This window comes from Hypanus sabinus, chromosome 31 (assembly GCF_030144855.1).
Source record: "Hypanus sabinus isolate sHypSab1 chromosome 31, sHypSab1.hap1, whole genome shotgun sequence".
Taxonomy (NCBI): Eukaryota; Metazoa; Chordata; class Chondrichthyes; order Myliobatiformes; family Dasyatidae; genus Hypanus; species Hypanus sabinus.
Window position 1 is genome coordinate 32,987,193 of NC_082736.1, and position 22,861 is coordinate 33,010,053.

At 43.9% G+C, this 22,861-nt stretch overlaps 1 long non-coding RNA gene across 3 annotated transcripts in view; it reads left to right on the forward strand.

Annotated features, from left to right (window-relative positions):
* The first annotated feature begins 291 nt into the window (after window positions 1-291).
* Window positions 292-22,861, forward strand: part of LOC132383676 (uncharacterized) — a 36,158-nt gene continuing 13,588 nt past the window's right edge. The window contains exon 1 of one of the 3 annotated variants that reach the window (XR_009508753.1): window positions 292-338. This is a non-coding gene — a long non-coding RNA (uncharacterized LOC132383676). Of the gene's footprint in view, window positions 339-18,657; window positions 18,705-22,861 lie in introns of those variants that run through there. The other 2 variants (XR_009508754.1, XR_009508755.1) reach the window with 2 other exon arrangements.

Consider the following 22,861-nt stretch of genomic DNA (forward strand, 5'->3'; position numbering starts at 1 on the left):
GCTTCGCCCCTTCATCTCCCTCAATCGCTTCGCCCCCCCATCTCCCTCAATTCCCCTCATCCATTGCCTCCCCCATTCCCCTCAACCCCACTCACCTCACTACCCGCCGGCTCACCTCGGCCTCCGCTCACACCTCCGCCCCTCCCCCAACCGCCATCCCGCGTGCCGCCGCCATCGGCGTTTTGGCGGCAATTTCTCCCCGTCACGCACGCGCAAAGCAGCGACCGGCAGCCGGCGGCCGGCACCCGACGGCCGTCACCCACTATCCCGCATGCGTGTGGCCGGCGGCGGTTTCGGCTCAGTCGGGATGGCGCGACGCAACTGAGGGATGGATTTGAGTGAGTGAGTCCGTGAGTGTATTTCTCTCGGTTTTCAACCTGGTCCTGTGCATTAATGTGTGAAACAAGGCAATTAATCAGTGCCCAGTCAGATCCCACAAACAGATCGTGGCCCGGGCCATTAACAGAAGGTGGGCCTTCATCCTCTTCCCACCAGAGACCCTGGGTTTCCTTTCCGTCGATGTCAGGGCTCCAAAACTTTACACCTTGTCACTGAGTTACTCTCCATTGAGGCACCGAGGCCACTCAGCCCATCGGAGCGTTGTTGGCTTCCCATCAGTCCTATCTCCTCCCTTCTTTATTCCTTCTGATCTGTTCTCCCTCATATAACAATCAACACTTCTCTCCCCCCACCCACCCTCGCCACCACCATGTCTCTGTCCAGCTCCCACTCCCCAACAGTGCAGTGTCTCTTGGTGATGCTCCCCCGATTTTGTGGCACTCCCTCCTCACCTGCAGCGTGGAACTCCCTCCTCACCTCCCCTCCCACAACGTGGCGTTCATTCCTATCCACCCATTCAGCTGTGTGGCGCTCTGTCCTCACTGCCATTCCCTCTGCATCACCCCTGTGACTGCACTGCGCTCCCCAGCACTGCCCTCTCCATACCTGGGAGCCCAGTGTTGCCACAGCGATGATGCTGAGCCTTTGACAAATGTCACTCCCCTCCGCTTCAACACAGCAACACCCCATAGGTACCTGAAGCTCCCCATCTCCACCCCTCCCCCGCCCCAGGGGCTTCTGAAGGCTCCAACCCATTCAATCACCAAATTCCTGACACACAGTTTTGTAACTTGTGGAGTGTTCATGACACTAAAGTTGGTTTTGTTGTGGATATTGTGGTTGGTCAGACTGGGTTGTAGTCAGGATGCTGAGCTGGGCAGAAAAATTCTCTCCTCCCAGCCCAGCAGACAATAGTGAAGTGTCCATGCTGGCCAAGAAAAGTGGGTTTCAAACTGCCCGCTGATACTCTGATTTTGTTTTATACTCTATGGAACATTAAAATGCAAGGTCATTTTCCACTAAGGGGTGAAAACAGCAGAGTTGGGATGTTCCCAAAGTGAAAAGCCCCTGATGTAGTTGTCCTGTTTGAGTGTTTCCTATAGATGTGTGTGCAGACATCCTCCAGGTAACTAATGAACTGCTCATGGGATCAGTCCTCAAAATGAACTGTTAAAGTTTGTATCCATCAGCTTGTTCCTGCCCAGTATTATTTATACAGGTCATTGTAAATTGTCCTGTGATCAGGCTGGGGTTAAACCTGTGGATTGCTGGGCCGTGCGGCTCCTTGGGCTGGAAAGACCTGTTCTGAACTCTCTGAAGTAAAAAATAAATAAGTAAAATGACAAATGGAGTTCGGCTGTAAAAGTTGGAGGAGATTCTCCTTGGAAGATCAAACTTGAAGGCAAAGTACAAAATCAGAAGGATCTTGGAGACCCTGTCCACACAGGTTCAGAGAATATTTTTCATCACAAAAGTCTGTGGTATGCATCCCTGAGATTCAGCCTCCCCACGAAACAAGGAAAAACCATGGAACATATTGAAAGAAAAACATTAAACCACACCCCGACCCCCGTGCGCACAAAACAACAACGAAATCGTGCAAACAAAACAAAAGAGCGTTAAACACAGGTATAAAACACAAAATCGGAAGAGTTCGGGCATATTTCAGTTGAGCTCAGTGTTCATTACCTGCAGACCACTAAGATCAAAATCGCCCAAAATAGCAACAGAACAGGAACAAACAGAAACCAAAAACAGATCGTAACGTGAACTAGTGTCCAATCCACAAACCGTGTCGATTAAACCCTGCACAAGACCCGAACTCTGGCACCATCCTCTGAGAGAGAGAGAGAGTGAGAGAGACCATTCAAACACAGCGACCTTCGATAGCATTGAGGGAGAGAGAGAGACCATTTGAATGCAGGGACCTTCCTCCAGCTGTGGCGAGTGAGAGACTGGTCGATGACACTGAACACCCGGTCACCCTCCTCTCTCACCTCAGTAATTTCAATCTTCCTCAGAGCTTTGATCGCCAAGATCAGCAAGAAGTGGAGTCGACTGTGGGCTCACGCCCCTGTCACAGTGCAAGTTAGGCACATGGTGTGTTGGTCTGAAGGGCCTGTTTCTGTGCTGTACTTTTCAATCACTCTAAGACATTCTGGTGCTTCTGGGCCTGTTCTCCAAGGCTGCCCTCTTCGTTGCTTTCCCCAAGCTCGTGTTTTTGGCAGAGATTGCCCACAATAACCTCCAGTCGTCCTCTACTGGCATGCCCCCAGCCCCCTTTGAATGCCAGAAGGGATTCACTCTTCTCTGACCAAGAGAAGACATGGGAGATCCTGCTGCTGACCAGTGGGTCCAACACTACAAGCGCACGTGGAGACAGACCAGGACTTCAGAAACAATATGCCTGACAGGCTGATTGGCTCTGCTGACAGGTGAGGCCTCACAGGCCAGGAGAGAAAGTCTGGCTGACATCTAGAGACCTTCCTTTGAACGTTTAGGGCCACAAGTTGGCACAATGCTGCGTGGAACCGTTTGTAGTGAAAAAAGATTATCAACAAAGTCCCCTGTGCAGCGCCCCCTAGCATCTGGTTGGATGTGGTACAGTGTTTCATTGTGGTGATTTTTAACTCCCTCTCGTTTCAGTCTTGACCAAAGCACAGGAAAATCACTGCTCTCTGCTTATCTCTATCTTTGTTCTGAGAAAGAAGACGACAGTTTAGGCTGATGCTCTGAAGGAGCCAAAATCATTTGGTATTCAGTAACTGCTTCCTAGCCACAGTGTCAGTATTAGCTTTCAGTTTGAGAGTTTTAGTTAACAGCCATGATAAGCTTGCATTTATTATTTTGTTCTGCACTGTCCTTATTAAACTTCAATGAACTGTTCAAATCTGCTTCAATGTCTCTCCCTCCTCACTTGGACCATAACTGCACACCCCTGTTTGATTTTAGTTTGGTGTTTGAATGTTACCTTGGCTGTTCATTTGTGCAGTTACTATTCGTTTGGCTTATTTCCACATTCAAATCAATTCTTAAAGATCAACATCTACAGGATCGTTTCTGCACTTCATTCAGAATGTTGGGGCATTCTCATTCTTGGCAAATATGCCCCTTTAGAATTCCTCCTCTCTTGTCTCAGACCCTCTGAAGATCTTCTGTCAAGGAGCGACTTGCTCCCACAGGGAGTGGCTGAAATGACCAGTGTAGTCAGAGTGTGGAGAAATTAGGGACTTGCACCCTCAGGGAGAGGCTGAGGTGACCAGTGTAGTCAGTGTGGAGAGAATGAAGGATTGTCCCCTTAAACTTCTCACCTCTGACTCTTAATCCATGAGCTCTGGTTGTAAGCTCATCAAATCTCAGTGGAAAAAGCCTGCTTGCATTCACCCTATCTATACCCCTCAATTTTGTATTTCTCTATCAAATCACAACTCAGTCTTCTACGTTCTAAAGAGTCCTAATCTGTTCAACCTTTCTATGTAACTGAGGTCCTCCAGGCTCAGCAATGGAGAAGCTACCTTCCTGTGTGGAAATGGCCTAGACTGTCCTGAACCATGTCTTCAGGACACAGATTCCTGGTGGACATTGTCTTGGATCATAGACCACAATTCTTATCACATTTCTGTAAGGTTTTCTGCATATTGAGAGAGGCAACAGCAAACCTTTCCTCTGGGTTTCACCAGCAGTCCAATGGCCAGACAGAGTGGAACAACCAAGATTCAGAACGTACCCTGAGAAGCCTCGCCTCAGGAAGACCTGATGAGTGGTGTGACCATTTGATGTGGGCAGAGATCATCCTCAACACCTCACAGCACTCGGTGCATCGGATGTCACTGTTCAAGTGCCAGTTGGTTATCTTCCACCCCTCTTTCCAAACAAGAAGCCGAGGTGGGGTCCCTGTGGCAGAAGATCTTGTCCAATGCTGCAAGCAGAAATGGATGAGGGCAAGAGAGTTAGCCTCAACCCAGAGAGCAGAGACCAATGGAGACTGAAGGAGAAGTCAGGAACCTGCTTAACAGCCTGGGTGACAGGTCAGGCTGTCCACTCATGATTTGCCTCTCTGTGTGGAATCTAGAAAGTTTGTACCCATTTATTGGTCCCTTTAACATCCCGAGGAAAGTAAACCGTTTACCAGGTTCAGTGCTCGATCATAATGTTAGTCCTGATGAAGGGTCTCAGCCCAAAAAGTCGACAGTGCTTCTCCTATGGATGCTGCCTGGCCTGCTGTGTTCCACCAGCATTTTGTGTGTGTTGTTTGAATTTCCAGCATCTGCAGATTTCCTCATGTTCACACTTCTCTTCTTATAACTGTTGCCCTTTTGAAATAGGTGGAACCTTCCCACAGTAGCACTCAGAAGTTGAAAATGTCTTTTAATACACACACCAGTTGGTTGGTACAAATTTTCAGAGCTTTACCAGGTACTCCATCAGGGCCTGCCATCTTGTAAGGGTGCACCCTCCTGAAAGACAGCCTGACATCAGCCTCTGAGATGGAGATCTCAGAGAGCCTTGCATTCAACTTCAGTAAGATCAAGAAATTAATTGTGAACTTCAGGAAGGGGAATTCGACGGAACATACTCCAGTTCTTATCAAGGAGTCAGCAGTGAAAAAGATAGGCAGCTTTATGTTCCTGGCTGTCAACATCTCCGAGGATCTAACCTTTATAGGCTGGGTGACAGGTCAGGCTGTCCACTCATGATTTGCCTCTCTGAGTCGAATCTAGAAAGTTTGCACCCAAGTTTACTGGTCCCTTTAACATCCCGAGGAAAGTAAACTGTTTACCAGGTTCAGTGCTCGATCATAAGCATACTAGTGACGTTGCCTAATGTTTGCATCTGCCTAAGACCCTAAAGATCAATCCCACCTTGCACATCTCTAAATTAAAACCTGTCTACACCTGCCCCTTAGCCCCACCACCATCAGCCCCACTGCAGGCCAGGTTTATCAAGGAGGGACAGGTCTTCGTGGTGAAAAGACTTCAGAACTTGCATACTCTTCGAGATATCCTGAATCCGACTCTCATCCACGATTACCACCACTGCCGCTTCCAGCAACCAAGGCTATACAGAGTTGGCTGTAGGCGAGGGGATCCTGTTATGAGATGCTCCCAACCACGGCAGCTTCCGAGATTTAAACACTCTAACTCTCTGGCGTAGGGATATCTGGCACGGCCTCTTTAAGAGCTTAGATGATCATGCATTCGGCACCAAGAATTATTTAAGGAACACCTGAGCTTGGATTCAGTGCTCAATCACGATGTCGCCGAATGTTTGTTTTGTGCTCAGATCCAGTTCGAACCTTGCTTCGGATACCCCAGTGTCTGGGTGCAAAGCGTCTTCATCAAGGACTCTCATCACAGGTGAGGCATATTGGAGTATTGTGAGCAGTTTAGGGCCGCGGTTCTTAGTAAGGATGTGCTGAAACTGGAGTGGGTTCAAAGGAGGTTCACGAAAATGATTCCAGGATTAAATGGCTTGTCTTGTGAAGAGCATTTGATGACTCTGGGCCTGTATTCAGAACAATTAGAGGAATTCCTTGGTGATGTGATGTGGAGGAATATCTTTAGTCAGAGGGTGGTGATTCTGTGGATTTCTTTGCCAAAGGCGGCTGTGGAGGCCAAGTCTTTATGTGTATTTAAGGCAGAGTTGATAGATTGTTGATTGATCAGGGCAAGAAGGGATACGGGGAGAAGGCAGATATATTGGGGCTGAGAGGAAAACTGGATCAGCAGTGATGAAATGGTGGAGCCTAATTCTGCTCCTATATCTTATGGTCTTATGTTCTAGGAGGCCATGTCCTCAGTAAAGGGGGTCCTTAATAATGGATGCCACCTTTCTGAGGAACTTGAAATTATTTACTCTCTCCATTTCCGATCCTTCTCTGAGAATTGGTTCATGTCCCTTCGTTCTATCATTTCTTAAGTCCACAGTCAACTCTTTGATCTATTGACGTTGAGTGCAAGATTGTTGGTGCAACACCACTCTCTCAACCAACTGTTACATAAATACTATTGATAACCCATGAGTGAAATGGACTCTTAAAATATGGAAAACTATTATAAAAAATGTAAATTAGAGGGAGATATTGGTGTGCATTTGACTTGGATTTTACGCCGAATAAACTGGATGCTAGATTGAAGGACTGGACAGCTAAAGGAATAACAGTTCTTTGCAATATAATGAAAGAAGGAACACTGTTCAGTTTCAAAATGCTTAAAGAGAAACACTTAATAGAAAAACAAGACTTTTATCGGTATTTACAGATGCGACAGTATGTTAATAGGACAGTTAAGAACGTAACCAAGGCAAGTACACATTTGATAGAGCTATTTAGAAAAGCATATAGTTCAGATAATGGTAATAGAATCATTTCAAGGATGTATAAGGGTTTGTCAAATCTTAAAACATATTCGACTTCATACATTAAAGCAAAATGGGAGAAGAAAGGAGGGCTAATTATATCTGAGGAAGAAAGAACAATAATATGGAGGTATCAATGGAAGTGTACCAGTTCACAGAAATAGAGGGAGTTCGTATGGAAAAACTTGATAAGATATTTTATTACACCCTCTCAGAAATCCGATTATGGTAGTAACCTCCCTGTTTGCTGGAGAAACTGTGGAAATCAAAATGCAAACCGTTATCATATTTTCTGGGAATGCCCCGTTATCAAAGACTATTGGAGTGGGATACACAAGGCCCTACAAGACATCTTGAAATGTGAAATACCCTCAGAAAGTAAGACCATATATTTTGGGCATATACCTCAAGAATGGTTGAAAGGAGATAAATATTTAATGAATATACTGCTGGTGGCTGGTATAAAGACTCTCACCAGGAGAGCCCAACTTTAAACGCATGGATGAAAATTAAAATGGACATTTACAAAATGGAGAAGATAACAGTATCTGTTAATCGTAAGTTGAAACAATTTGATTCATACTGGGGAAAATGTTTTACTACATTACACCTTCTAGGCCTGATTTTATTCTCACAAATCAATGAATATATTGTAAAACAAAAGATCACTCCCTACTAGTACATAGTTTTCTCTTTTTGCTTGTTATTTCTTTCCTCTCTTTTCTATAAGTTAATACCTCAGATAAATATTCCGTGGAGATTTATGTCAAATATGACTATATGATATGTATGTACAGTATCTGAAATACATCTTATGGAAATGTTTGTTTGATGATGAACTTCAATAAAAAATAAATTACCAAAAAAAAAGAACTTTGTACAGGGGCGCAATTGAGATCACCCTGACTGGCTGCATCAGTACCTGGTATGGAAACTGTACCTCCCATAATTGTGGAACTCTGCAGAGAGTGAGGTGGACAGCCCAGCACATCTGTAGTTGTGAACCTCCCATGCTTCAGGTCATTTACAAAGGTAGGTGTGTAAAAAGGGCCCGTAGCATCATTGGGGACCCAAGCCATCATAACCACAATCTATCCCAGCTGCTACCATCCGGGAAGCGGTACCGCAGCATAAAAGCCAGGACCAACAGGCTCCGGGACAGCTTCTTCCACTAGGCCATCAGACTGATGAAATCAAGCTGATTTGAGTGTACTCTATATTACATTGACTGTTCTATTCATTATAAATTATTATAAATTACTGCGATTGCACATTGCACATTTAGACGGAGACGTAATGTAAAGATTTTTATTCCTCATGTGTGTGAAAGATGTAAGAAATAAAATCCATTCAATTCAATCATCCTTCCTCCTTATTGATGCCTTGAATAATCAAGATCCAATCAACCTCACCTTAAATACATCCAACGACCTCGCCTTCACAGCTTCCTGTGGCAACAAATTCCACAGATTCACCACCCTCTGGCAAAAGAAATTCCTCCTGTTATCTGTTATAGATAGATTTCCCTATGTTCCGAGGTTGTACCCTCTGCTCCTGGACTCCTCCACCTTTGGAAACATCCTTCAATATCCACTGTATCTAGGCTTTTCAATATTCAATAGGTTTCAATTTGATTTCCACCCCCCACCACCACCATTCTTCTGAATTCCAGTGAGTAGAAGCCCAGAGCTATCAACTGCTTCTCTCTGGACCCTCTCCAATGTCACCATATCCTTTTATAAATGGGACAAAATTGTTCACAGTACTCCAAGTGAGGCCTCATCTGTGTTTTATAATGCCTCAGCATTACATTGGTGCATTTATTTATTGATTGATTGCTTGATTGGGGCATTGAGGAATAGTCCCTTCTGGCTCTTCAAGCTGCATCGCCCAGCAACCCCCAATTTAATCCTAGCCTCATCACAGGACAAACTTACAATGACCAATTAATCTGTAGCTACTCCTCTCAAAATGAATGCAGACATTGTATTTGACATCTTCACCCCAAACTAGCCTACAAGTTAACCTTTAGGGAATCCTGTATGAGGACTCCCAAATCCTTTTGCACCTTGGATTTCTTGAATTTTCTCCCTGGTTAGAAAATAGTCCGTGCTTTTATTCCTTCTATCAAAGTGCATGACCATACACTTCCAAATACTGTATTCCATCTGCCACTTTGTCCATTCTCCTAATCTGTCTCAGTCCTTCTGCACCTTTCCTGCTTCCTCAGCTCTACCTGTCCCTCCACCTATCTTTGTATTGTCCACAAACTTAGCCAAAAAGCCATTAAATCCATCATCCAAATCATTGACATGCAATGTAAAAATAAACGGTCCCAACACCAGCGCCTGTGGAACAGCACTCGTCACTGGCAGCCAATCAGAAAAGAAACATAGAAAACATACAGCCCACAAAGCTGGGCCGACCATAGCCCTACTTTAGAACTACCTGGGCTTTACCCATAGCCCTCTTTTTTTAAGCTCCATGTAGCCATCCAGGAGTCTCTTAAAAGACTCTATCATTTCTGCCTCCACCACTACTTCTGGCAGCCCATTCCACACACTCATCACTCTCTGCGTAAAAAAACTTACCCCTGACATCTCCTCTATACCTACTTCCAAGCACCTTAAAACTATGTCCTCTCATGATAAAAGGCTTTATTCCCAATCTTTGCCTCCTGTCAATCAGCCAATGCTCTGTCCATGCTCACAAACAAGAGGAAGTCTGCAGATAAAGTTGCACAGGTTGTGGCCTTATATTCCATTTGTGTAGCCTCCAACCAGATGCCAAAATCTATTGATTCTTGAAATATCATTACTAATGCCTCCACAATCACTTCAGCCACCTCTTTCAGAATCCCGAGGTGTAGTCCATCTGGTCCAGGTGACTTACCTCCCTTCAGACCTTTCCGTTTCCCAAGAACCTCCTTAGTAACAGCAACTGCAGTCATTTCTACCCCCAACACTCTTGAACATCCATCAAACAGTTAGTGTCTTCCATAGTGAAGGCAGATGCCATATACTTCTTCAGTTCATCCACCATTTCCTTGTCCCTCATTACTACCTCTCCAGTGTCATCTTCCAGTGGTCCCATATCTACCAACACTTTTTTACTCTTTATACATCTGAAAAAAAGAGTTTTGGTATCCAATTTTATACTATTGGCTGGTTTACCTTCATATTTTATCTTCCACCTTCCCCCATAGCATTTTACTTGCCTTCTGTTGGTTTTTAAAAGTCTCCCAATCCTCTGACTTCCCACTAATTTTTGCTCTAGTACATGCTCTCTCTTTTGCCTTTATGTTGGATTTCTCTTCCCTTGTCAGCCATGGTTGCATCATGCTGCTTTTAGAATACTACTTCTTTGGGATGTATCTATCCTACACCTTCTGAATTCCCCCCAGAAATACCAGCCATTGCTGTTCTACCATCATTCCTGCTAGTATTCCTTATAATCAACTTTGGCCATCTCCTCTCTCAAGCTTTTGTAATTCATTTTACTCCACTGTGATCCTGATACATCTGACTTTTTCTTCTCCCTCTCAAATTGCAGAGTGAATTCTATCATCTGATCACTGCCTCCTAAGGGTTCCTTTACCTTAAGCTCCCCGATTAAATCATGTTCATTTCACAACAACCAATCCAGAGTAGCTGATCCCCTAGTGGGGTTGAACACGAGCTATCTAAAGCCATCTTATAAGCATTCTACAAATTCTGTCTCCTGGGATCCAGCACCAACATGGTTTTCCCAATCTGCCTGCATATTGAATTCCCCCCCCCCATGAATATTGTAACATTCCCCTTTTGACATGCCTTTTCTATTTTCCGATATAATTTGTAGCCCACGTCCTGGCTTCTGTTCAGAGGCCTGTATATAACTCCCATCAGGATCTTTTTACCCTTGTGTTTTCTTCATTCTATATTTTCCAATCCTATGCCAACTCTTTCTAAGTATCTGATATAATTTTTTTTACTAGGAGAGTCACACCAGTCCATCTGCCTACCTGCCTGTACTTTCCAAACAATGTGTATTCTTGGATATGAAGTTCCCAACTATGATCTTCCTTCAGTTATAACTGGTGCCCACAATGTCATACCTGCCAAACTCCAGCTGTGCTATAAAATCATCTACCATATTCCGTATAGTATGTGCATTCAAATATAACACCTCCAGTCCTGTATCAATCAACTTTTTCAACATTCCCTCCTTTATACTGCAACTTATTCTACTGACTGCAATTTTGCCCTATCATGTCAACTGCTTGTCCTTCTTGGCAGCCTCACTGCACATTGCCTCTGCTTCAGCCTTAACACTCCTGTTCCCATCCCTCCACCAGCTTAGCTTAAAACCTCCCCAACAGCTCTAACAAAACTGCCTGCCATGATATTGATCCCCCTCAGGTTCAGGTGTAACCCATTCCCTTTTATACAGGTCATTCCTTCCCCGGAATAGATCCCAATTATCTAGAAATCTGGAACCCTGCTCCCTGCACCAGTTTCTCAGTCATGCATTCATCTGCCAAATTGCCCTATTCTTACCCTCAGTGGCATGTGGCACAGGCAGCATTGCAGAGTTTGCTACCCTGGAGGTCCAGCTTTTCTGCTTTCTACCCAGCCCATATTCTCTCTTCAGGGCCTCCTCACTTTTCTTACCTATGTCATTGGTGCCAATATGGGCCTGGAGTATAAATGCAATCATGAAGAAATCACAACAGCTCCTCTACTTCCTTAGGAGTCTGTAAAGATTCAGCATGATGTCTAAAACTTCGACACACTTCTGTAGATGTGTAGTGAAGAGTATGTTGACTGGCTGCATCACAGCTTGGTATGGAAACACCAATGCCCTTGAACAGAAAATCCTGCAGTATGTAGTGAATATGGTCCAGTTCATCATGGATAAAGCACTCCCCACCACTGAGCACATGTACTGCAAATGGAGCGTTGCAGCAGGACCCCTCGTCAGGGACCCTACCACCGAGGACGTCCTCTCTTCTCGCTGCTGTCATCGGGCAAAAAACTCTTGAGCCTTGGGACTCACACCATCAGGCTCAGGGACAGTTGTTACCCCTCAACCATTGGGCTCTTGAACCAAAAGGGATAACTTCATTCAACTTCACTTGCCCCATCATTGAAATGTACCCACAACCTATGGACTTACTTTCAATGACTCTTCATCTCATATTCTTCATATTTATTTCTTATTCATTAATTTTCTTCTTCCTTTTTGTATTTGCACAGCTTGTTGCTTTTTGCACACTGGTTGAACAGGTTGGTGCAGTCTTTTATTGATTATATGATGGTTATTATTCTATTATAGGTTTATTGAGTACGCCCATGAGAAAATGTTATATATGGTGATATATATGAGCTTTGGTAATAAATTTACTGGAACTTTGACTTCTGGCTGCTAACCCTTCCACTTAAGAATATCTCAGACCTAATGTGAAACATCCCTGACCCTGGCACCTGGGAGGGTAATATACCTACTGGAATGTCTCCATCACATCCACAGGATATCATGTCTACTCCTGTAATTATGGAATCCCCAAATCAATATTCCAGTTCTCTTTGACTCCTTTTCCTTCTGAGCCACAGCTCCAGATTCCATGCCAGTGTCCTGGTCACTGCAGCTTCCCCCAGTAGGTCGACCTTCTCAACAGTATCCGAAATGGTGTATACTTATTGTTGAGGAAACAGCCACAAGGGTACTCTGCACTGGCTGCCCATTTCCCTTCCCTCTCCTGACAGTCACCCATTTGCCTACCTACTACAACTTAGAGGTGACTACTTCCCTGTAGCTCCTATCAATCACTTCCTCCGGTTCCTGTATGAAGCTCATCGAGCTGGAATTCCGGTTCCTTAACACATTCGATCGGGTGGAAAGGGTGGACTTGTTGAGCCATGGATTGAGTTTTAAAATCTATCTGCATGGACCATCGTACGACTGTATTTGGAACCAATCGACCCAAAGGTACCAAATTTCCGATATTGCAGCAGCGACGACAACTCAGTCAATGGAGTTAATTAGATTCTTTATTTATGGACTGTTGGTTCCTGTTTACACCAGCCCAGCACCTCCTTTACGCATCAGCAGTTACTTCCAGTGGCAGCTTGAATAAATATGATCAGCAATGAGAGACACGGCAGCAAGTACAGGAGCACTTGACACAGCCAATCCGCTGAGAACACAGGCACCAATAAATCCACCAATTAAACCTCTAACAGAAATAGCCTGTGGATAAAGAATACACAAATTACAGTGAAAAAGCAATAAAACTGTTTCAAGTGACTGGTGTAAACACAGCTCAAACGCAATCAATAAATTAGCCAACGGTACCACTGTTGTCAGAATCTCATCTGGCACCAAGGAGACCTACAGCTGTGAGACAGATCAGCTGGTTGAGTGGTGTCACAGCGACGACAGCCTTGCACCCAACGTCAGTCAGACCAATGAACTGATAATCGGACTTCTGGGAGATAAAGTCAGGCGAACACACACCAGTTCTCATTGAGGGGTCACCAGTGGAAAGGGTGTGCGACTTCAAGAAGAAGGCACCTCAGCAGCTCCTCTTCATTAGTAGATTTCACATATCACCAAAGACTCTTAGAAATTTCTACCATTACATGGTGGTGAACATTCACATCGGTAACATTGCCCCCTGGAATGGTGGCTCCAATGTGCAGGGTCACAAGAAGGTATCAGAATGATGTTGACTCAGCCAGTTACATCACTGGCATGTACTGCGGGGGTGGTCATGGCACAAACAATAGGAGCATTGAGATTGACACATGATTGTAAAGGAAGTAGCAGGATATGTGGACATTGTGTAGTTAGAAGGAAAAGTTTAGTTGGCCATTTGATTACTAATTTAATTATTTAGGCAGAGTGTTTGGGCTGACTGACCTGTTCCTGTGCTTTACTCTTCTAGGTTCTACTTTGGTAATTTTTGTGTCTTTGCACTGTACTCCTGCCATAGGGCGACACAATTTGATGCCATCCCAGTCAGTGATATTCATTGTGATTCTGATACTGGTCAAGCCTTTTCTCCAACCCGAACCCTAGTGGGCTGAGTGGAATCTCCCTGTCATTCCTGTTTCATAAAGCCACTAAACATGGAACCCCCCCTTGTAACATGTCCTGTATATTTCGATAGATTCCGGGTGGGAGAAATGTGCCCCCTGACCCCCACCCCAATCATGCTTCACACTTACCTGATATGATATATTTATTCCATAACGAACAAAATTAACAAAGTGTTCGCAATTTGCTTCCAATAATTTGTAACGCATTCTTTTTCCAGTTTTTGACATTGCCCTTTCTACAATCTCATCAGGGGGAAAAGGTTTCAAGATTTTGTCTGATTTGTTGTTGATGCACCAGCGATCATTTCCAACAACCGTATCAAGAGGCTGTTTCTTAACCACAACAATGGCTGCAAAACTAAAGTATCCATAAGACACATCCACAGTTACTCCACCTAGAACATATGTGAAAGGGTTTTGTTTTACTGAACCTGATCAAGTCCACAGTGCCAGTTAAATGAAATGTGACAGAGATTGCTTCAATCCAAGATATGTTCAATAGGAGAAAAAAATCAGTAGCGTTTACCTGAAGTTAAATGTACGACATCTCCACCTCCAATGTAGATGGCCCAATGTTTATATCCACTCCGGGATATTTCAATCAAGTCTCCAGGTCGTGGATGAGGGGAAGGCTGGAAATGAGGCAGGGGTCACATTAGAAAGCAGTAGTGGATATTTGAAAATATTTATTTATTGATCTATGGATTCTAGTGGTTAGGTCACCAAACAATAACTTGAGTCTGGGCTTGCAGGATTGCATACCGAATCTGCAGGTCATTCTGCTCTCTCTCTATGCCTATTTTCCCAGTGAATCTGTGCTGCAATGTCTCCAAGGCTGCTTTACCTTTCCAGGATTGTGGGGTCTGGAATGGATGGAAGTAATTTAGATGAGCCTGCTAATTATACGGCAAAATAATCACCATTCCTGGTGATTCCTGGTTTTCCAGCCACTTGAGAAACAGGTAAGTATTTCACTTGTCTTTGTGAGTGTTTCTCAGCTGATCGTCACTTCTGGTCAGGAAAATAATTGCAGCTGTTTGCTGATCTACGATTATCAGCATTATAAGTGACTCTGCCCAGGAATTACGGATTGCCTTATCAATGTACAGGAGGGATCAGATTGTGGCAGATGGGTTTAAGGAAGGCAATCCCTGTCCATCATTTGATTTCAGTTACACTGGTGCCTGGGAAGAATGTGGTGTCCAGTAACACTTAGATCCACATTGATGAAGAGATTTGAGAGGTATCAAAACAAATCACGTCAACATATCAACTCCTGTCTGAGAAATGACTTGGATGCTCTCCAATTTCCTTACTGAAGCACAGGTCCACAGCAGATGCCATCTCATTGGCTCTTCACTCAAACCTGGAACATCTGGACAGCAAAGATACATACATCAAGATGTTCTTTGTCAACTTCAACTCAACATTCAATATTATCATCCCAACAAAACTGATCAATAAGCTTCAAGACCTTTGTCCCAATGCCTCCTGTTCAATTGGATCCTGGATTTCCTCACTTGCAGACCCAGTCATTTCCGATTAGCAACAACATCTCCTTCACAACTTCCATCAGTACAGGTGTGCCACTAAGCTACAAAAAGTAGTGAATACACCCCGGTCCGTCATGGGTAAAGTCAGTCTATCTACATGAATCGCTGTCGCAGGAACAAAAGCAACATACATCATCAAAGACGCATCACCCAGGACTTACTGTCTTCACACTGCTGCCATCAGGAGGAAGGTGCAGGAGCCTCAGGACCACATGACCAGGTTCAGGAACAGTTCTTGCCCCTCAACCAACAGGTTCTTGAACTAAAAGGGATAACTTCATTCAACCTCACTTGCCCCATCATTAAAATGACCCACAACCTATGGACTCACTTTCAAGGACTCTTCATCTCATGTTCTTCATATTTATTGTGTTTCTATAATTATTATTCTTTTATTTCTCTATGTTCACAGCTTGTTATGTTTTGTACACTGGTTGAACGCCCAATTGTTCTTTCACTGATTCTGCGATGGTTATTATTTTAGGGTGGATTTATTGAGTATGCCCACAAAAGCATGAATCTCTGGGTTGTATATAACCAAGTAACCATATATAACAATCACAGCATGGAAACAGGCCATCTCGGCCCTCCTAGTCCGTGCCCAACTCTTAATCTCACCTAGTCCCACCTACCCGCACTCAACCCATAACCCTCCACTCCTTTCCTGTCCATATACCTATCCAATTTTACCTTAAATGACACAACTGAACTGGCCCCTACTACTTCTACAGGAAGCTCATTCCACACAGCTATCACTCTCGGAGTAAAGAAATACCCCCTCATGTTTCCCTTAAACTTTTGCCCCCTAACTCTCAAATCATGTCCTCTCGTTTGAATCTCCCCTACTCTCAATGAAAACAGCCTATTCACGTCAATTCTATCTATCCCTCTCAAAATTTTAAATACCTCGATCAAATCCCCCCTAAACCTTCTACGCTCCAATGAATAGAGACCTAACTTGTTCAACCTTTCTCTGTAACTTAAGTGCTGAAACCCAGGTGACATCCTAGTAAATCGTCTCTGCACTCTCTCTAATTTATTGATATCTGTCCTATAACTTGGTGACCAGAACTTGGTTTGGTGACATATATGTACTTTGACAATAAACCAAAATCTGGGAAATAGAGACAGGGGTGAACCTGGAAGAAACAAGGGGTCTGAGATATCCTGGAACAATAACAAGACTGGAAATTAAATCCAAATGTTTGATTTTAGTGTGAAATTTGGTTGTTGCCTTGCTTATTCAATCAGTACAGCCTCTCACTGCTTGAAGTGAGGCTTCTCATAAAAGCTTCCCCACCCTGGGGAGGGAGGGGATTGTGTCTTCCCTCTCCGTTACAGATGTAATGATGTACAGACCAAATGTCTCTGTACATCAGTCCCCAGATCATTAGTGTTCTTGAACTCTAAGCTGACTCCACAACCTATGGTCTCACTTTCAAGGACTCCAATACTCCTATTATCAGTATTATTTCATTACTTATTTACTATTACTGTTGTACTTTTCGAATCTTTTCTCTGCTCAAGCTGGTACGGGCATAGCCAAACACACTCAGTTCTCAATTGCTAGGAGCTTTTGTTCTGTTATAGTGGTGTTTAGTATTGTGGCTTTTCTGAAGGTTTATATTACTATTACTGTGTAGGTCTGTGTGGTGCGTGGCCAAGTGGTTAAGGCATCAGTCTAGTGATCTGAAGGTTGCTAGTTCGAGCCTCAGCTCTGTGATGACACCAGTGTCAAGCTCTATGGGTCCTAGTGCCCTTCCCTTGTACAACATCGATAGCGTGGAGAAGGGAAAAAGCCTGTGTGCATATGTATACCCCTCAGGACTTCCAGGAGAAGAAGTCAGGAGAAGGCACACCAGTTCTGATTGAGGGGTGAGCAGTGGAAAGGGTGAGCGGCTTCAAGAAAAAGGAACGTTAGCAGCACCCTTTCATTAGTAGATTTCATATATCACCAAAGACCATTGGAAACTTCTCATGATACATGGTGGAGAGCATTCACATCGGTAACATCGCCGCCTCCTACGGTGGATATAATGTGCAGGGTCACAAGAGGGTACAGAATGATGTTGACTCAGCCAGTTCCATCACTGGCATGCACTGCAGGGGTGGTCATGGCACAAACAATAGGAGCATTGAGATTGGCACATGATTGTGAAGGAAGTGGCAGGACATGTGGATGTTGTGTAGTTAGAAGGAAAAGTTTAGTTGGCCATTTGATTACTAATTTAATTAGTTAGGCAGAGTGTTTGGGCTGAATGACCTGTTCCTGTGCTATACTCTTCTATGTTCTACTTTGGTCATTTTTGTGTCTTTGCACTGTACTCCTGCCATAGGGTGACACAATTTGATGCCATCCCAGTCAGTGATATTCATTGTGATTCTGATACTGGTCAAGCCTTTTCTCCAACCCGAACCCTAGTGGGCTGAGTGGAATCTCCTTGCCATTCCTGTTTCATAAAGCCATTAAACATGGAACCCCCCCCCCCCCCCCGTAACATGTCCTGTATATTTAGATAGCTGCTGGGTGGGAGAAACCACCCCTCCAAATCATGCTTTGCACTTACCTGATATGATATATTTATTCCGTAACGAACCAAATTTAAAAAGTGCTCGCAATTTGCTTCCAATACTTTGTAAGGCATTCTTATTCCAATTTTTGATATTGCCCTTTCTGCAATCTCATCAGGGGGAAGAGGTCTCCAGATTTTGTCTGAATTGTTGTTGATGCGCCAGTGATCATTTCTAATGACCGTAGTAAGATGCTTTCTTTTAACCACAGCAATGGCTGCAGAACCAGAATATCCATAAGACACACCCACACTTGCTCCACCTAGGACAAATGTGAAAGGGTTTTGTTTTACTGAACCTGATCAAGTCCACAGTGCCAATTAAATGAAATGTGACAGAGATTGCTTCAATCTAAGATATGGTCAATAGGAGAAAAAAATCAGTAGCGTTTACCTGAAGTTAAATGTATGACATCTGTATCTCCAATGTAGATGGCCCAATGCTTATATCCTATCCGTAATATTTGAATCAAGTCTCCAGGTTGTGGATGAGGGAAAGGCTGGAAATGAGGCAGGGATCACATTAGAAAGCAGTATTTATTTATTGATCTATGGATTCTAGTGGTTAGGTCACCAAACAATAACTTGAGTCTGGGCTTGAAGGATTGCATACCGAATCTGCAGGTCATTCTGCTCTCTCTCTATGCCTATTTTCCCGGTAAATCTGTTCTGCAGTGTCTCTAAGGCTACTTTACCTTTCCAGGATTGTGGGGTCTGAAATGGATGGAAGTAATTTAGATGAGCCTGCTAGTTGTACGGCAAGATAATCGCCATTCCTGGTGTTCCAGCCGTTTGAGAAGCAGGTAAGTATTTCACTTGTCTTTCTGAGTGTTTCTCAGCTGATCGTCACTTCTGGTCAGGAAAATAATTGCAGCTCTTTGCTGATCCACGATTATCAGCATTATAAGTGACTCTGCCCAGGAATTACGGATTGCCTTATCAATGTACAGAAGGGATCAGATTGTGGCAGATGGGATTAAGGAAGGCATTCCCTGTCCATCAGTCGGTTTCAATTACACTGGTGCCTGGGAAGAATGTGGTGTCCAGTAACACTTAGATCCACATTGGTGAAGTGATTTGAGAGATATCAAAACACATTATGTCCTCGTATCAACTCCTGTCTGAGAAGTGACTTGGATGCTCTCCAATTTCCTTACTGAAGCAACAGGTCCACAGCAGATGCCATCTCATTGGCTCTTCACTCAAACCTGGAACATCAAGATGTTCCATCATACATCAAGATGTTCTTTGTCAAATTCAACTCAATATTCAATATTATCATCCCAACAAAACTGATCAATAAGCTCCCAAGACCTTGGTCCAAATGCCTCCTGTTCAATTGGATCCTGGATTTCCTCACTTGCAGACCCAGTCAGTTTGGGTTGGCAACAACATCTCCTCCACATCTTCCGTCAATACAGGTGCACCACAAGGCTACAAAAAGTAGTGGATACAGCCCAGTCCATCACGGGTAAAGTCCTCCCCACCATTGAGCACATCTACATGAAACGCTGTCTCAGGAAAGAAAGCAGCATCCGTCATCAAAGACCCACCACCCAGGACTTACTGTCTTCACACTGCTGCCATCAGGAGGAAGGTGCAGGAGCCTCAGGACCACATGACCAGGTTCAGGAACAGTTCTTGCCCCTCAACCAACAGGTTCTTGAACTAAAAGGGATAACTTCATTCAACCTCACTTGCCCCATCATTAAAATGACCCACAACCTATGGACTCACTTTCAAGGACTCTTCATCTAATTTTCTTCATATTTATCGCGTATCTATAATTATTATTCTTTTATTTCTCTATGTTCACAGCTGAACACCCAATTGTTCTTTCACTGATTCTGCGATGATTATTATTCTATGGTGGATTTATTGAGTATGCCCACAAAAACATGAATCTCTGTTGTATATAACCATATATAACAATCACAGCATGAAAACAGGCCATCTCGGCCCTCCTAGTCCGTGCCGAACTCTGAATCTCACCTAGTCCCACCTACCCGCACTCAGCCCATAACCCTCCACTCCTTTCCTGTCCATATACCTATCCAATTTTACCTTAAATGACACAACAGAACTGGCCTCCACTACTTCTACAGGAAGCTCATTCCACACAGCTATCACTCTCTGAGTAAAGAAATACCCCCTCATGTTTCCCTTAAACTTTTCCCCCCTAACTCTCAAATCATATCGTCTTGTTCGAATCTCCCCTACTCTCAATGGAAACAGCCTATTCACATCAACTCTATCTATCCCTCTCAAAATTTTAAATACCTCGATCAAATCCCCCCTCAACCTTCAATGCTCCAATGAATAGAGACCTAACTTGTTCAACCTTTCTCTGTAACTTAAGTGCTGAAACCCAGGTAACATCCTAGTAAATCGTCTCTGCACTCTCTCTAATTTATTGATATCTTTCCTATAACTTGGTGACCAGAACTTGGTTTGGTGACATATATGTACTTTGACAATAAACCAAAATCTGGGAAATAGAGACAGGGGTGAACCTGGAAGAAACAAGGGGTCCGAGATATCCTGGAACAATAACAAGACTGGAAATTAAATCCAAATGTTTGATTTTAGTGTGAAATTTGGTTGTTGCCTTGCTTATTCAATCAGTACAGCCTCTCACTGCTTGAAGTGAGGCTTCTCATAAAAGCTTCCCCACCCTGGGGAGGGAGGGGATTGTGTCTTCCCTCTCCGTTACAGATGTAATGATGTACAGATGTACAGACCAAATGTCTCTGTACATCAGTCCCCAGATCATTAGTGTTCTTGAACTCTAAGCTGACTCCACAACCTATGGTCTCACTTTCAAGGACTCCAATACTCCTACTATCAGTATTATTTCATTACTTATTTATAGTTGTTGTACTTTTCGAATCTTTTCTCTGCTCAAGCTGGTACGGGCATAGCCAAACACACTCATTTCTCAATTGCTAGCAGCTTTTGTTCTGTTATAGTGGTGTTTAGTATTGTGGCTTTTCTGAAGGTTTATATTGCTATTACTGTGTAGGTCTAATATGTGTGGTGCGTGGCCAAGTGGTTAAGGCATCAGTCTAGTGATCTGAAGGTCGTTAGTTCGAGCCTCAGCTCTGCGACGACACCAGTGCCAAGCTCTATGGGTCCTAGTGCCCTTCCCTTGGACAATATCGATGGCGTGGAGAAGGGAAAAAGCCTGTGTGCATATGTATACCCCTCAGGACTTCCAGGAGAAGGCACACCAGTTCTGATTGAGGGATGAGCAGTGGAAAGGGTGAGCAGCTTCAAGAAAAAGAAACGTTAGCAGCACCCTTTCATTAGTAGATTTCATATATCACCAAAGACCCTTGGAAACTTCTCATGATACATGGTGGAGAGCATTCACATCGGTAACATCACCGCCTGCTACGGTGAATATAATGTGCAGGGTCACAGGAGGGTACAGAATGATGCTGACTCAGCCTGTGTTGCCTTTATGGCAGTTGTTTAGTTTATAATACTTTCGCTTAGTAATTCGTTTGTTAGCATTCTAGTTAAAGTTAGGATTGTTTAAAGTTGTCTGTGAGATATGCGTATGCGATGACGTCACATCCGGTTTCGCCGCGGCCTGTGGGAAAATACCGGTTTGGAGAAACGGGAAGGTGGGGGGGGGGTTGAGACATGTACAAGCGTGAGCAAGCAGCAACGTTTTCTCTCTACGCACCAGAAACATTGTGAAAGCAACGCTGTGAGTTATGAGATCATCGATATGTTGAATTAAAATGTTAACGCCGATCCTGTTAAAAGTAACGATGGTCGATAATGTTTATGTTTTCGTTAGTTAAAGAGTTGCGGATAGTTTGCGTTGAAGTGTATTTAAAGCAGTCAATGGCGTAGGTAGATTCTGACTGTATGCTGCACTGTAATGTAATATAGTTGTTGTAGTTTTACTTTGCAAGTATTTATGATGTAAATGTAATATTAAGAAGGAAACAAATGCTGTACAAATCTTGTATTGTTTTATCAACAGTTTTCACCATACGTCAATGTGGAAGAGTGAACAGTAAATGGTTAATCCTACTGTGATCCTGTCGTTATTGACAAAGGTTTATCTCGGTGTTTAGTTCCGCATTATCTTACACGCCGAGCGAGAACACTACAGTGAAAAAGCGTTGCTTTCACAGGTGTTTCAAGTGCTGCAATGAGATCTCGATCCAGTGTCAAGTCGATGCCACCCAGCGAGGGGGGCAGAAGGACATCATCAAGTAAGTCCGCCCATGCAAGAGCTAAGGCAGAAGCCGCCAGGGTGTGACTGCGCTACACCAAACAAGAAACTGATTTGAAAATGGAAGCGGCTGCCAGAGAAGCCAAAAACCAGAAGGAAGCGGCTGCCAGAGAAGCTGAAAACCAGAAGGAAGCAGCCGCCAGAGAAGTGGAAAAGGCTGCCAGAGAAGTCGAAAATCAGTTGGAAAGGGCAAGGATAGCGTCAGAATTAGAAATGCTGACACTGGAACGAGAAGCAGAAGCTGCCAGGGTGGAAGCAGAGTTCATAGAAAATGCTGAAGAAATGCAACATCTGGTTGATGCAAAATCTACTTCAGAAAGGACCAGATTGGAACGCACACAACTATGTCCAATCTCAAACAGTCTGGAATATTCATTCTTCCACTCCATACTTATTTGATAACGCCCTACATCATGAGGAGTCTCAGAGAGACCCAATTGCACCACATCCATCTGAGGAAGACAATTTACCCTCACAACTCTGCGATGAAGTCAAGAATGAAAGGGCTGATGACAAATACTTCTCGACACTAAACTTACAAGATTTGGCGAGAAGAGAGGCAAAGGCTGAATTCAGAACAGCAAAGTCCATAACAGAGGTATGCCCTCGGTCATATACCCGCCGACATACTTCCCCAGGCCGCAGGCCACTTGCAATTGAACCCCTGGCACAGTATTTAGCACGACGAGATCTCGTCACTTCAGGACT